This window comes from Aquarana catesbeiana, linkage group LG10 (genome assembly GCF_042186555.1).
Source record: "Aquarana catesbeiana isolate 2022-GZ linkage group LG10, ASM4218655v1, whole genome shotgun sequence".
NCBI classification, from domain to species: domain Eukaryota; kingdom Metazoa; phylum Chordata; class Amphibia; order Anura; family Ranidae; genus Aquarana; species Aquarana catesbeiana.
The window spans coordinates 193427414-193440240 of record NC_133333.1 but is presented as its reverse complement, the minus strand read 5'-3'; the positions used below and the strand labels follow the sequence as shown (position 1 = coordinate 193440240).

Below are 12827 nucleotides of genomic sequence, written 5' to 3'. Positions count from 1 at the left end.
TAAATATAAACAGATATCTGCGATAACTGAAATAGATATAAATTTGGTAAGCAGCCAGCATAGTTTGTTGATTCGTCAAACACAGAAATAAAAAAAAAAAAAAAAAAAAATTTGTATATATATACCATAGAAAAATATCTTAATACAAAAGAAACAACATCCGCATCATTGATCAAATAATGTCATGACCACATTTGGCTAATGATGTCACCTATAATCTCCCACTCATTTGTTTACATCCATCTACAGGACCGGGAAATTCGGTTGGAAACGCATTGTGTTGACATGTTTTTTTTCGGGGGGTTGGCAAGAGTCGTTCATTATGATTAACGTGGATCTACATTGCTTGACCATAGGATTGACAATGAAGTTAAACTGTGGGCTTTTTTTTTATTTTTAATAAAGGACTTTGTCAAAAGCGATGTGTGTTTTCTGTTTTAGTAATTTTTTTGTCAATGAGACTTTATGGTGCTTACTCACTTGTGAGGGGGTCGATATCTCAGGGCTCATTTATTTTAAAGGTGGCTTCAGGATTACAATAGGCCCATTGGCAACCTCCCACCAACTGTTTTATCTATTTTTAATTTTTTGTCAATTTTTTTTTGAATATTTAAAATTTTGGTCTCGTCTGACCTGAGCACCTTCTTCCACATGTTTGCTGTGTCCCCCACAATATCTTCTTGCAAACTGTGAATGGGACTTCTCATGGCTTTCTTTTAGCAATGGCTTTCTTCTTGCCACTCTTCCATAAAGGCCAGATTTGTGGAGGGCACGACTAATAGTTGTCCTGTGGACAGATTCTCCCACCTGAGCTGTGAATCTCTGCAGCTCCTCCAGAGTTACCATGGGCCTCTTGGCTGCTTCTCTGATTAATTCTCTCCATGCCCAGCCTGTCAGTTTAGGTGGACGGCCATGTCTTGGTAGGTTTGCAGTTTTGCCATAATCTTTCCATTTTCGGATGTTGAATTGAACAGTGCTCCCTGAAATGTTCCAAGTTCCCTGACTGGTCTGGTGTGTTCCTTGGCCCTCATGATGCTGTTTGTTCACTAAGGTTCTCTAACAAACTTTTGTGGGCTTCACAGAACAGCTGTATTTATATTGATCTTAAATTACACACAGGTGGACTCTATATACTAATTAGGTGACTAGGTGAAGGCAATTGGTTCCACTAGATTTTAGTTGGGGGTATCAGAGTAAAAGGGGCTGAATACAAATGCACGCCACAGTTTTCACATATTTATTTGTAAAAAAAATTGAAAACCATTTATCATTTTCCTTCCACTTCAAATTATGTGCCACTTGGTGTTGGTTCTATCACATAAAATCATAAAATACATTTATGTTTTTGGTTGTAACATGACAAAATGTGAAAAATGTCAAGGGGTGTGAATACTTTTTCAAGGCATATATATATATATATATATATATATATATATATATATATATATACATTTTAATGTACAATAAAATAATTTAAATATTGACCACATGATGTTCAAACAAAAAGGAGAAAACCCTAACCAGATCTGGTCTCCTACTAAGCGGAGACCGCCCATTTTAGCCCCCACTCTTTCCCACTCACTAGCTTTATGCGACCGATTACATAAAAATCCCTCCCTGATCTCTGACCTTAAGCCCCTGACGCATTTATTTCATAACCCTGATTTTCCGCCGGGAATGAACATCCTAGCTTTCAGTTGGTGGTTAAATAAAGGCTTACTCAGAATAGGCAACTACTTCACATCTACAGGTCCTTTATCTCTTGCCTTCTGCACTAGTAAACTTGAGATGCCCACCGCGGAACATTTTCGGTTCCTGCAAATACAACATTTTCTTAAATCCATCTGGCCAAATAAACCAGACCCTCCTAAGATCACTAGTTATGAATCATGGTGTGCAGGTGTCACGGATCACAGAGGGGGGATATCCATCATTTATGCTGCTCTAGCCTCGGTGACATCCAAACCTCCCTATGCCATCTCCTGGGAAAAGGACCTTGATATTTCCTGGGAAAAGGATAACTGGTTTTCCTGCTTTCAACGCTCCTTCAATGGCATTTTAAATATTTCCCTGATTGAAGCTAGCCTCAAGATACTAACCCGGTGGTACAGGGTCCCCTCTCTCCTTGCGAAGATGTATCCGGATGCTTCCCCGCTGTGTTTCCGAAGATGTAACCATGTAGGTACAATGTACCATATATGGTGGACTTGCCCAAGAATCAGGAGTTTGTGGAACAAAGTCTTTTCAGTGATTCGAAAAGTAACAACCCTCCCGATTCCTCAATCTCCTGAGATTGCTCTGTTGAATCAGAAGATAGATAAGGTGGATAAATATACCCAAAAACTGATCTTTTTTATGTTACTTGGCACTAAAATTACAATAGCAGCCTGCTGGAAAAAGCATAGGGTCCCTTTTACTGCGGTGAAGCATAAAATTTCCTGGATTATGTCCCAGGAACAGATAGTCAGTATAATACAAGACAAAGCACAGTTCTTCGAACTTACCTGGGAACCCTGGGCCAAGTTCTGTAATATCCCCCTGTATCCTGGCGTTAGTTATCCTGACCTGCCTGCGCTCTGAGTGACTCTGGGGGTACGTTCTCTCCCAGACTTTCCTGTTTCTCCCCTCTCTCTTCCTGCCTCTTTCTGTCCCCTTACTTTCCTTTCGTCTTTATCTTTAAACCAAACAGGACATGTTAAATAAATAAGTGATTATCCTGAGACGGTATAAGTAATGCATTGTAGTGGCGGGGGGAGTTACCGCTATGCTATTTGGGCTCTTCGGAGACCAGGTATTCTGATCCTCTTAGACCTCCCTCCATACAGTCCCATCCTCACCTGTGTTTGAATGGTCACTTGACCATATATAGTTTTAGTTCTAAGTTTACAAGCTACCAACTTAGGTTTGCGTTATAGGATACACCCTGTTAGGGTGATTTAACCTGAGACCCGGGGTCCAGGGGAAGGGGGGCGGCTCCATACCCACAGCATGATCCCTTTTCGGGGTGGTTGTGGACGCCTCTCCTAATCCTGGCTCCCTTTCAAGTCCCAGGGCTGGTGGTCTATCTTTTCTCTAACACACCACACTGTTTCAATATTTTGCTAGTTTGGCCTTATTAGGTTGATTGAATTCGTAGGCTTATTACTCCAACTCCATCATCGTAGTGGGACCTGACATCTCTGGTGTTTTTTTTCGTTTTTTTTTTTAGTCATGGATAATTGTTTCACACAATATGCTATCTGATGTGTTATTTGAGGTGAATTAGCGTTTGCAAAGACTCTTATTAGTATGTCACGCACCTGTTGTTCCCTTTTACCTATAGTACTGATACGCTTGTTATTTTTGTACTGACCAAATTTGTATCAACATTGATAATTCTAATAAAAATTATTGAAGAAAAAAAAAAAACCCTAACCAGAAAAGGTCCTCACTCGCTCCCATTCTTGGGATGGGTAGGAGGGGACATAAACCTTGAATTGGTGCAATCATAGTCACATAGCAAATTAGCTTCTCTTTATACTATACACAAGTATTTATTAATAAAATTCATTCTCGCTTTCAATAAACTTTTACCAAAATATTTTTTTTGTTTACAAACTTTTTTATTAGAAAATTTCAAAAGGCCTTCTTCCCAACCCCCCTGCCATAACCTAGGAACAGCACAGCTCGCTCCCCTTCCCCCCTGGGCATGGCTAACGTCGCCAACATCAAACTATATGACCTGCTCGGGCTGCAGCCCGGCACCACCAAGAACGAGCTGAAGAAGGCTTATCGCAAGCTGGCCAAGGAATATAATCCAGATAAGAACCCAAATGCTGGAGAAAAGTTAAAGAGATAAGCTTTGCTTATGAAGTCTTGTCCAACCCAGAGAAGAAAGAACTGTACGACCAGTATAGAGAGTAGGGACTGCAGGAAGGGAGTGGAGGTGGCGGCATGGATGACATCTTTTTACATATCTTTGGCGGGAGCCTCTTTGGGTTTATGGGTGGACAGAGCCGAAGTTGCAATGGTAGAAGGAGAGGAGAGGACATGATGCACCCACTCAAAGTAACTTTAGAAGACAACTAAACTTCAGCTAAGCAAGAATGTGCTGTGTAGTTCCTGTAGCAGACAAGGTGGTAAGAGTGGAGCAGTTCAGAAATGTACAGCCTGCAGAGGCAGAGGTGTGCGTATAATGATCAGACAGCTGGCTCCAGGGATGGTGCAGCAGATGCAGTCTGTCTGTTCTTACTGCAATGGGGAAGGGGAAGTAATTAATGAAAAAGTTTTCTGTAAAAAATGTGAAGGCAAAAAAAGTCATCAAAGAAGTGAAAATCCTAGAGGTTCATGTGGACAAAGGCATGAAACATGGACAGAGAATCACATTCGCTGGAGAGGCAGACTAGGCCTCAGGAGTGGAGCCTGGAGACATTGTGCTGGTGCTACAAGAGATGAACATGAGAGCTTTCAACGAGAGGGAAATTACCTGCATATGCCACACAAGACCGGTCTGGTTGAAGCATTTTGTGGTTTCAAGCACCCTGATAGCCATCAGATTGTTGTCAAATATCCTCCTGGAAAAGTGATTGAGCCTGGCTCTGTACGTGTTGTCAGAGGGGAAGGCATGCCACAATATCGCAATCCTCTTGAAAAACGAGATCTGTTTATTAAATTTGATGTCCAGTTCCCAGAAAACAACTGCATCAACCCACAGAAACTAACAGAACTTGAAGACCTCCTACCTGTCAGACCCAAATCCTCCACAATCGCCTCAGAAGCAGAGGAAGTAGACCTTCAAGAATTTGACAGCATCCGTGGCTCAGGAAGTTGGCAGAGGCTAGAGGCCTGCAATGATAGTTCAGATGAAGAAAGCAGCCAAAATGGGCCTGAAGTACAGTGTGCGCATCAGCAAACCTTTCTCTACAAAGTTGCACAATAAAAAAGTTTTTTTTTTTCCCCCCTCGATAAAGCTGTGTATTTTTTGGCTGCACTTACATGAGCTACTGAGCTAATAAAATCAACAGCTTGTTGATTTTATTTTGTTCAGACTGGTGGCGATCACAATGTTACCTGGACATTTTCTGCCGTTTTTTCTCCTTTTTTTGTTTAAGTGAGTGGTTAATAAAACAGTATGTACGGTCAAAAAAAAACTGCAAAAGGTGGTACAAAAAGAATAACACATTGCAATATCAGCATAACATCGTAGTATAAAATTATATCAGAAATTGTAAAACATGGCAATGACTATACAAAAATAGTCATAACAAAAAAGACAATGTGAAAAGGGATCAATGGTGTCAGTGATATCTATGTTATAGAGTGGAGAATAAATGAACATCAATATCGACATGAGAGTAAAGATGGAGATCTGAGTAATTTATGAGGAACCTTCAAAGATTGCGTAATGATTGAACCATGGGGTCAATTTCTTATCATAGTAGAGCATAGTATGGTAAAGGGTATTAAATATTTTTTCTACCTTGCTTATGGAGTTGGGAGATTGATTTGGGAGAGATGTATATATTGAGTTTTGCAGTGTATGGTGATTACCCAATGGATGGCAACACAAATTGTGTGAATTAGTTTCATCTGTAGCTTTGTGACCTCTGTGATTGGAGAAAGTAATAAACAATGAGATGGGGTAAGAGAGAGCTGGGCACATGCTATTTTGGAGGCAAAGATGTCCAGCTTTCTCCAAATCAGAGTCACCTGTGAGCATTCCCAGAAGAGATGAAGAAATGTATCAGGTGAATGACAACCTATGAGTGACACTGTGGGAAAAATAGAGTGGATTTTAACTGGGGTCTGATACCATCTTGTATGGAGTTTAAGAGCTGTTTCTCTGATGTTAACACGCCTTGTACATTTCTTTAGGTTATCTATACAGTCCTTCCAGTTCAAGATACCATGCTCCAGTGAGCATTCTGTTTCCCATTCCACTCTGTAAGGAAGGGGATCTGAGGTGAATTGATTGTTCAGGTAAGTACAGATTTCAGAAAGTAGACCTTTGCCTCTAGAATTATGTAAGCAAATATGCTCATACAGAGATGGTCTTGACATTGTGTCTATCTTAAACTGAGACTTATAGAAATGTTTGATCTGTAAATAATTAAATATTTCTTTGTTTGGGGCAAGATATTTAGCTTGCAGAGGTGGAAGGAGATACTGTAAACTCAGAATTCTCCACCACTTTGTGTAAAGAGAGGACATTAAAATGTATCCATCAAGCATAATTCGAAAGGTTAGTAAGGCCCAGAGAGAAGGTTGGGTCTCCAAGCAAAGTTGCTAGTGGTGGGGTCCAGGAAGGTAAAGAAAATGCGGTTTTATAGTTTTTCCACAGGTGGAATGAATATGCCATTAGGGAGTTTAAGGGCTGTAAATTGGAGAGGGAGACTCCCTTTGACCATAATAGGTCCGGTAGGAAATGGGGGGGAAATTGAGTCTGTTACGAAATGTACCCAGGGCACTTTGGAATTGCTTATGTGCCACTGTGATAATTGTATGAGCCTGGAGGCTAAATAATAGACATGTGCACACTGAAATATTTTGTTTCTGAATTTCGCTTTCGTCCGAAAAATACATTTATTTAGTTACTCCCGAATTTCTTATTTATTTAATTTGTTTTTCGTTAAAAATTGCATTTGTCCGAAAATCCAAATTAATTAAGGTCGAATCTGTCATTGAAGGCTTATGGTGTCTGTCGAATGTTCAAAGAAGATTTGACGGAGCAGCTAAACTGTACATGTACATTTTCAGTCTAATTTTCCACCTACAAGCTAGCTGTAGTAGAATTCTAATGTTGTATGACTAGTAATAATTATATTTATTAATTATTTTACTAGTCAACCAACATTAGAATTTTTCTATAGCCTATGGGCGGATGCATTTGACTGAAAATGTACGATTGCAGCGTCGTACAGTTTAGCTGCTCCGTCTAATCTTCTTAGAACTTTTGACAGACACCATAAGCCAAATATTCAATGTTTGTCGTTTGTATGTTTTTGGTTGCTTTGTCAAATCTTCGTCATTCATGTTGAATGATCTACTCTACCCCAACAGTCAGCCAACTTTCACATTTGTTTCTCAATCTCCAAGTGCAATGGGGGGCGAGGCATCCGACACTATATCAGATATTGATATGGCATTATAATATAGAATCTCTCATAATAAACCCCCCCCACAACACGGGCAGCCTCTGAGGCTATCACAACACTAGCAACACTATTATCACTATCAAGCTCACAACACCAACACAATAGCAGCAGATTATTATGAAAAAGTTAAGTTGAACGGTAGCTTGCTTCACTATTGTTCTGCTGCTGTGCTTATGCTTAATTGCTAAATAATTCATGTTCTCTGACAAACGGACCAGCTAAGATTGACTGTCTTCTGAAATGATTCAGTGTGTCTGTCTCTCTCTGCTAGCAAATCGTAAGTTGTCTGTATGTGTGTACTTAGTTCTAGCTATTTTACTGCCCCTTCTCTTTGGTTACAATCGGCCAATAACATCATCATCATTATTTTTATTTTACTTCCCCCACCCAATTCCAGCAGCGATCTTTTCTCTCTATGTCGAATCTTTTGTAGAATAATCTTGGACTAATAGAGTTAAGGTTAGGCACATTCGACCTCAGGTTCGATAGACACAGATTGTTATTGTCAGCATCATGTCGAATCTCCTATCTATATCGAACTGTTGTCGCAACGAAAATGAAAATAAAGCATTTGTTTATGTCGGATCTTTCGGTTTTCGTATTCTGCACTTTCGTTATCGTTTGTTCAAACTTAAAACGAAAATACCTGAAATTCAGATGAAAATGCATTCGGACGAAAACGAATGCACATGTCTACTAAATAATAGTATTATTTAATGCTAAATAATAGTGCCATAAATTTGGGCCTCTCAAGCCTCCGCTGGCAGTGAAAGCGTATAGTACACTTTTAGAAGGAGGGGATCTAGCAGAGGAATCAGCCCATATAAAATTATTTAAGTGAAGTTGAGAACAAAAGTCTGGGTAATTTTAATAGGGAAAGCTCTAAAAAGGTACAGTAATTTTGGTAAGATTGTCATCTTCGCTGTGGTCACTCTGCCTAGAAATTAAATATGGTAGGATTTCCATATTTTAAGTGTTTGCCTGAGTTTGGTGATCATGGGGGGGTAGTTTTTGAGAAATAACGTGTGTAGGTTGGGTGTGAGGTGAATCCCAAGGTATGATAGGGAGGTTTGAGACCACTGAAAGTGAAAGGAATTTTTAAGCCTCTGGTATGTTAATGGGCATCCCTATTGGTTTTGTGAGATTAATAGTGAGACCTGATAGGACTGAGAATTTCTGTATTGTCTGTAGCAGATTAGGTAGGAAGATAGTAGGGTTAGTGATGAATAAAAGCATGTCATCTGCGTACATGCTGAGTTTATATTGTGAGCCTGCTTTGGAATAACCGTAAATGTGCCAGTGTTGGAGAATAGCCGCCACCAGTGGCTCCATGGCAAGAGCAAACAATAAAAGGGATAGCAGGCACCCCTGTCTAGTACCTTTGCCCACCTTAAAGAATTTGAGTTTCAGCCAGTGATGTGGATTCTTGTTTGGGGGTTGGTAAATAAGGCTTTAAAGGCATGGAAGAATACACCTTAAAAGTCAAAGCATTGTAGTATAGCTGCCACATATTCCAATGTAATGCAATTAAACGCTTTATGAATATCTAAGCTTAGTAGAAGAAGGAGGATGAAGTTCTATTAGCGTCTTGTATAATATTAGTGGACAATCTTATATTGTCTGTAATTTGGCAGTTTGGGATAAAGCCAGCTTGATATGAGGAGATTAATGTGAATATTACTGCAGCCACTCTATTAGCTAACAGCCTACTAAAGATCTTTAAGTCATTGTTTATAACTAAGATAGGGTGAAAATTGGAGGGTTCACTGTGGTCTTTTCCTGGTTTGGGGATCAGGGACATGTTTGCTAACAACATCTCGTCAGGGAAATGGCCACCTTCTAAGATAAAGTTGAATAAAGAGGTCAACTTAGGGGTAAATTGGTCAATAAATTGTTTATAATAAATTGTGGAATAACCTTCCAGGCCAGGGGCTGATCCTGTTTTAAGGGATTTAATAATTATCCTGACTTCTTTTTGTTTTATTACAGAAAGAGGAAGAGTTCAGAGTATGGAGCATGGTATTTTTCTTTAATTTCTGTCTGGATGTATGTTGATAAAGGAGTAGACATAATGGAATTTTTGAGGGCTCATAGAAGCAGGCCTGGATTTAGAGGGGAGCCAGGTGAGTGATTAAAAATAATTAAAAAAAAAAACAATTAATACAGTCATTTTTCACATTTTGTCATGTTACAACCAAAAATTTGAATGTATTTTATTGGGATTTTATATGATAGACCAATACAAAGTGGCACATAATTGTGAAGTGGAAATAAAATGATAAATGGTTTTCAAATTTTTTTTTTACAAATAAATATCTGAAAAGTGTGGCATGCATTTGTATTCAGCCCCATTTACTCTGATACCCCTAACTAAAATCTAGGGGAACTAATTGCCATCAGAAGTCATCTAATTATTAAACAGAGTCCACCTGTGTGTAATTTAATCTCAGTATAAATAGAGCTGTTTTGTGAAGCCCTAGGAGGTTTGTTAGAGAACCCTAGTGAACAGACAGCATCATGAAGGCCAAGGAACACACCAGACAGATCACGGATAAAGTTGTGACGTTTAAAGTAGGGTTAGGTCATAAAAAAATATCTCAAGATTTGAAAATCTCATGGAGCATTGTTCAATCCATCATCCAAAAATGGAAAGAGTATGGCACAACTGCAAACCCCCAAAAGGATTGTACACCTACACCATAGTGCAGGGTTGGAGCAGCCCCCTTGGACCTTTTAGGCAGAAATGGTCATAAAGATAATTTTATAGTAAAAGGCAATATAATGCCACTTTTATTAATACAAAACATAAAAACTTATATAGACATAGCCAACAAGGCAAATAATGTAAAACACACAGTACAAAATTATCCAAAAATGGTAGTACATCAAAACATATTTGTCAAACCCAACAAAAGGCAAGTATGCCCTGTGCTTCCAGAGACAAGCTGCGGTCAGTCAATAGGGATTTCTTGTGTATAGCCCAACATGTTTTGAAATGAACAATGTGTTAATCTTCACTTCATCAGGGAAGACTATGTCTGGGTGACTTTAATTCTCATTGTTTGAAATGTAAACATAGTCACATGATAATCACACTAGAATGCACAATGTGAACATAGCAAGCAATATAAGAGTATACATTTGCTATATAATATATGTAACCATTCTAATGATCCACAATACAATAAAGACAAAGGGAAGCACAAGGAATAAAATCAATGGGGACTCCCAAAGTGACTGGGAGTCAATGGGGACTCCCAAAGTCCACAGAGCAGCAGATGGGTGGGCGTGCATCCCAGGATGAGAAAGCTGCAATCATCCACAAGAAACACCTTGTAGGCTATACCAGCCAAAAAGGTATCAATATCTAAAGCAAAAAAAGCAATTGGAAGAGCATATTAACACATACTTTCTAAACTTAAACATCAACAGACAAGATGAATGTTGCATAGAAATTGGATAGGGGAATCTGGTATCTCATCACCCCATGATAGAGTACAGATAATCACACCATGACAGCAATGCTCAATCAGAGACATGCCTGTCAGGTGTGTCCGCCTATATAGGGAGTATTCCTCAGGGAGAGCCAATAAGCCATGGGGAGGAGGTGCTGGAACCCTGACATCAAAGACGCCGCCAATTAGTGCAGCTCAGGACTGGGACAGGGCGGTTCTCTGACACAAGGGTGCGCGGTGTAACCCCGTCCATTAAGCGGGGTGATGTCATGCGCCAGAGCGTCACCGGTGCAAAGAATTCCCCAGCAGTGTTATATGACGCAGTGGGGTGGGTAGGAGCTCCTCCCCGCAAAAAGGCCATGTGGACAGCAGGAAGTGTAAACCCCCAGTGCCGTCCACTGGCCACAAATGGGTGGAGCCTACCCGCTGGGTGGTTTAAGCAGAAGACTCCACAGGGTCACGCACATCGCCAGCTAGCGGATCCGTGGGTCAAGACAGTCACAGTGGGCAATTAATGATTCAAAAACCACAATGGAGAAACATACAGCAACAAAAAACAGTGATCAATTAAACAAAAATGATATACATAAGAAAAAGCGAACAGGGAAAGGAAGAAAAAATATAAAATATAATAGGAAAGAAAATAGCCAAGGATATAGAATACCAGGGACGAGCAGATCTAAAATTAAAGATTAATTATTAAAGTATTCTGTATATGATATTATATTTGGCATGGGGGTTCCAGGATGTCATGGCATAGGGGCACACAGCAATGTTGCAAAGCATTAATAACTCTGGAGTTCAAGACTCTCAATACCAGAAATTAAAGGTTCAATTTGCATCCCCCTGACACAAAACCAGAAAGGGCTTGAAGTTAAATGCCTCATTAAAGCCTGGTGGCCGGGTGGCCTTGAGGTTGAAAATCCAGTTTGCATTGTAGTAGTTGCTTATTGAGGTCTCCACCTCTGTGGCTAGGATGTAGGTGATCCAAGGCCAGAAAATGTACCTTAGGGATAAACGCAGCATGGACTGAGGCCATGTGTTGACCAATGGGTACATCAGGATCACGTTTGCGTATACTTAACCGCTTGCCGACAAGCGCACGCCGATGTACGTCGGCAGAATGGCGCTGGTAGGCAAAAGGGCGTACAGGTACATCCCCTTTAAGAAGCAGTTTCGGGGGCACTCCCCCGCGGCCGGCGGCATGGGTGCGCACCTGCCACGGTCTCTGTGACCGTGGGTCCCGCAGACTCGATGTCCTGCCTGCGATTATGTCACGGAGAGGAAGAACGGGGACATGCTTTTGTAAACAAAGCATTTCACCGTTCTGCCTATTGACAGGACAGTGATCACAGCTCTCTCTCATCAAAAGCTGTGATCACTGTCCTGTGTGTTGAAGTCCAGCCCTCTAACAGTTAGAATCACTTCCTATGACACACTTAACCCCTTCACTGCCCCCTAGTGGTTAACCCCTTCACTGCCAGTGTCATTTACACAGTAATCAATGCATTTTTATAGCATCGATCGCTGTATAAATGACAATGGTCCCAAAATAGTGTCAAAAATGTCTGATATGTCCGCCATAATGTCGCAGTCCCGAAAAAAAATCGCAGGTTGCCGCCGTTACTAATAATAAAAATTGTTCAAAAAACCATAAAACTATCCCCTATTTTGTAGACGCTATAAATTTTACGCAAACCAATCAATATACGCTTATTGCGATTCTTTTTTTTTTTTTACCAAAAATATGTAGAAGAATACATATCGGCCTAAACTGAGGTAAAAAATTGTTTTTTTACATATTTTGGGGGATATTTATTATAGCAAAAAGTAAAAAATATTGCTTTTTTTCAAAATTGGTGCTCTTTTTTGTTTATAGCGCAAACAATAAAAACCGCAGAGGTGATCAAATACCACCAAAAGAAAGCTCTGTTTGTGGGAAAAAAATGATGTCAATTTTGTTTGGGTACAACGTTGCACGACCGTGCAATTGTCAGTTAAAAAAACGCAGTTAGGCAAAATTGGGAGCCTGATCCCCAGTCAGGCGACCAAGAAAATGGGAGGTGTATTGGACTATTACGGTACAGTACACAAAACAATATAGAGAATATATCAATAATATAAAAGTGTAATCGATTTTATTGATGCAAAGGACAAATCATAAGTAATACGTTGAAGCAAAATTAAAAATGAATAAAATAACAAAGACAATAGGGTCATGAGTTTGCAGTAAGACAAT

General features: G+C 39.9%; 1 pseudogene; it reads left to right on the top strand.

Annotated features, from left to right (window-relative positions):
- The first annotated feature begins 3688 nt into the window (after nt 1-3688).
- On the top strand, nt 3689-4918 carry LOC141109872 (dnaJ homolog subfamily A member 2 pseudogene; annotated as a pseudogene).
- The last annotated feature ends 7909 nt before the right edge of the window (nt 4919-12827 follow it).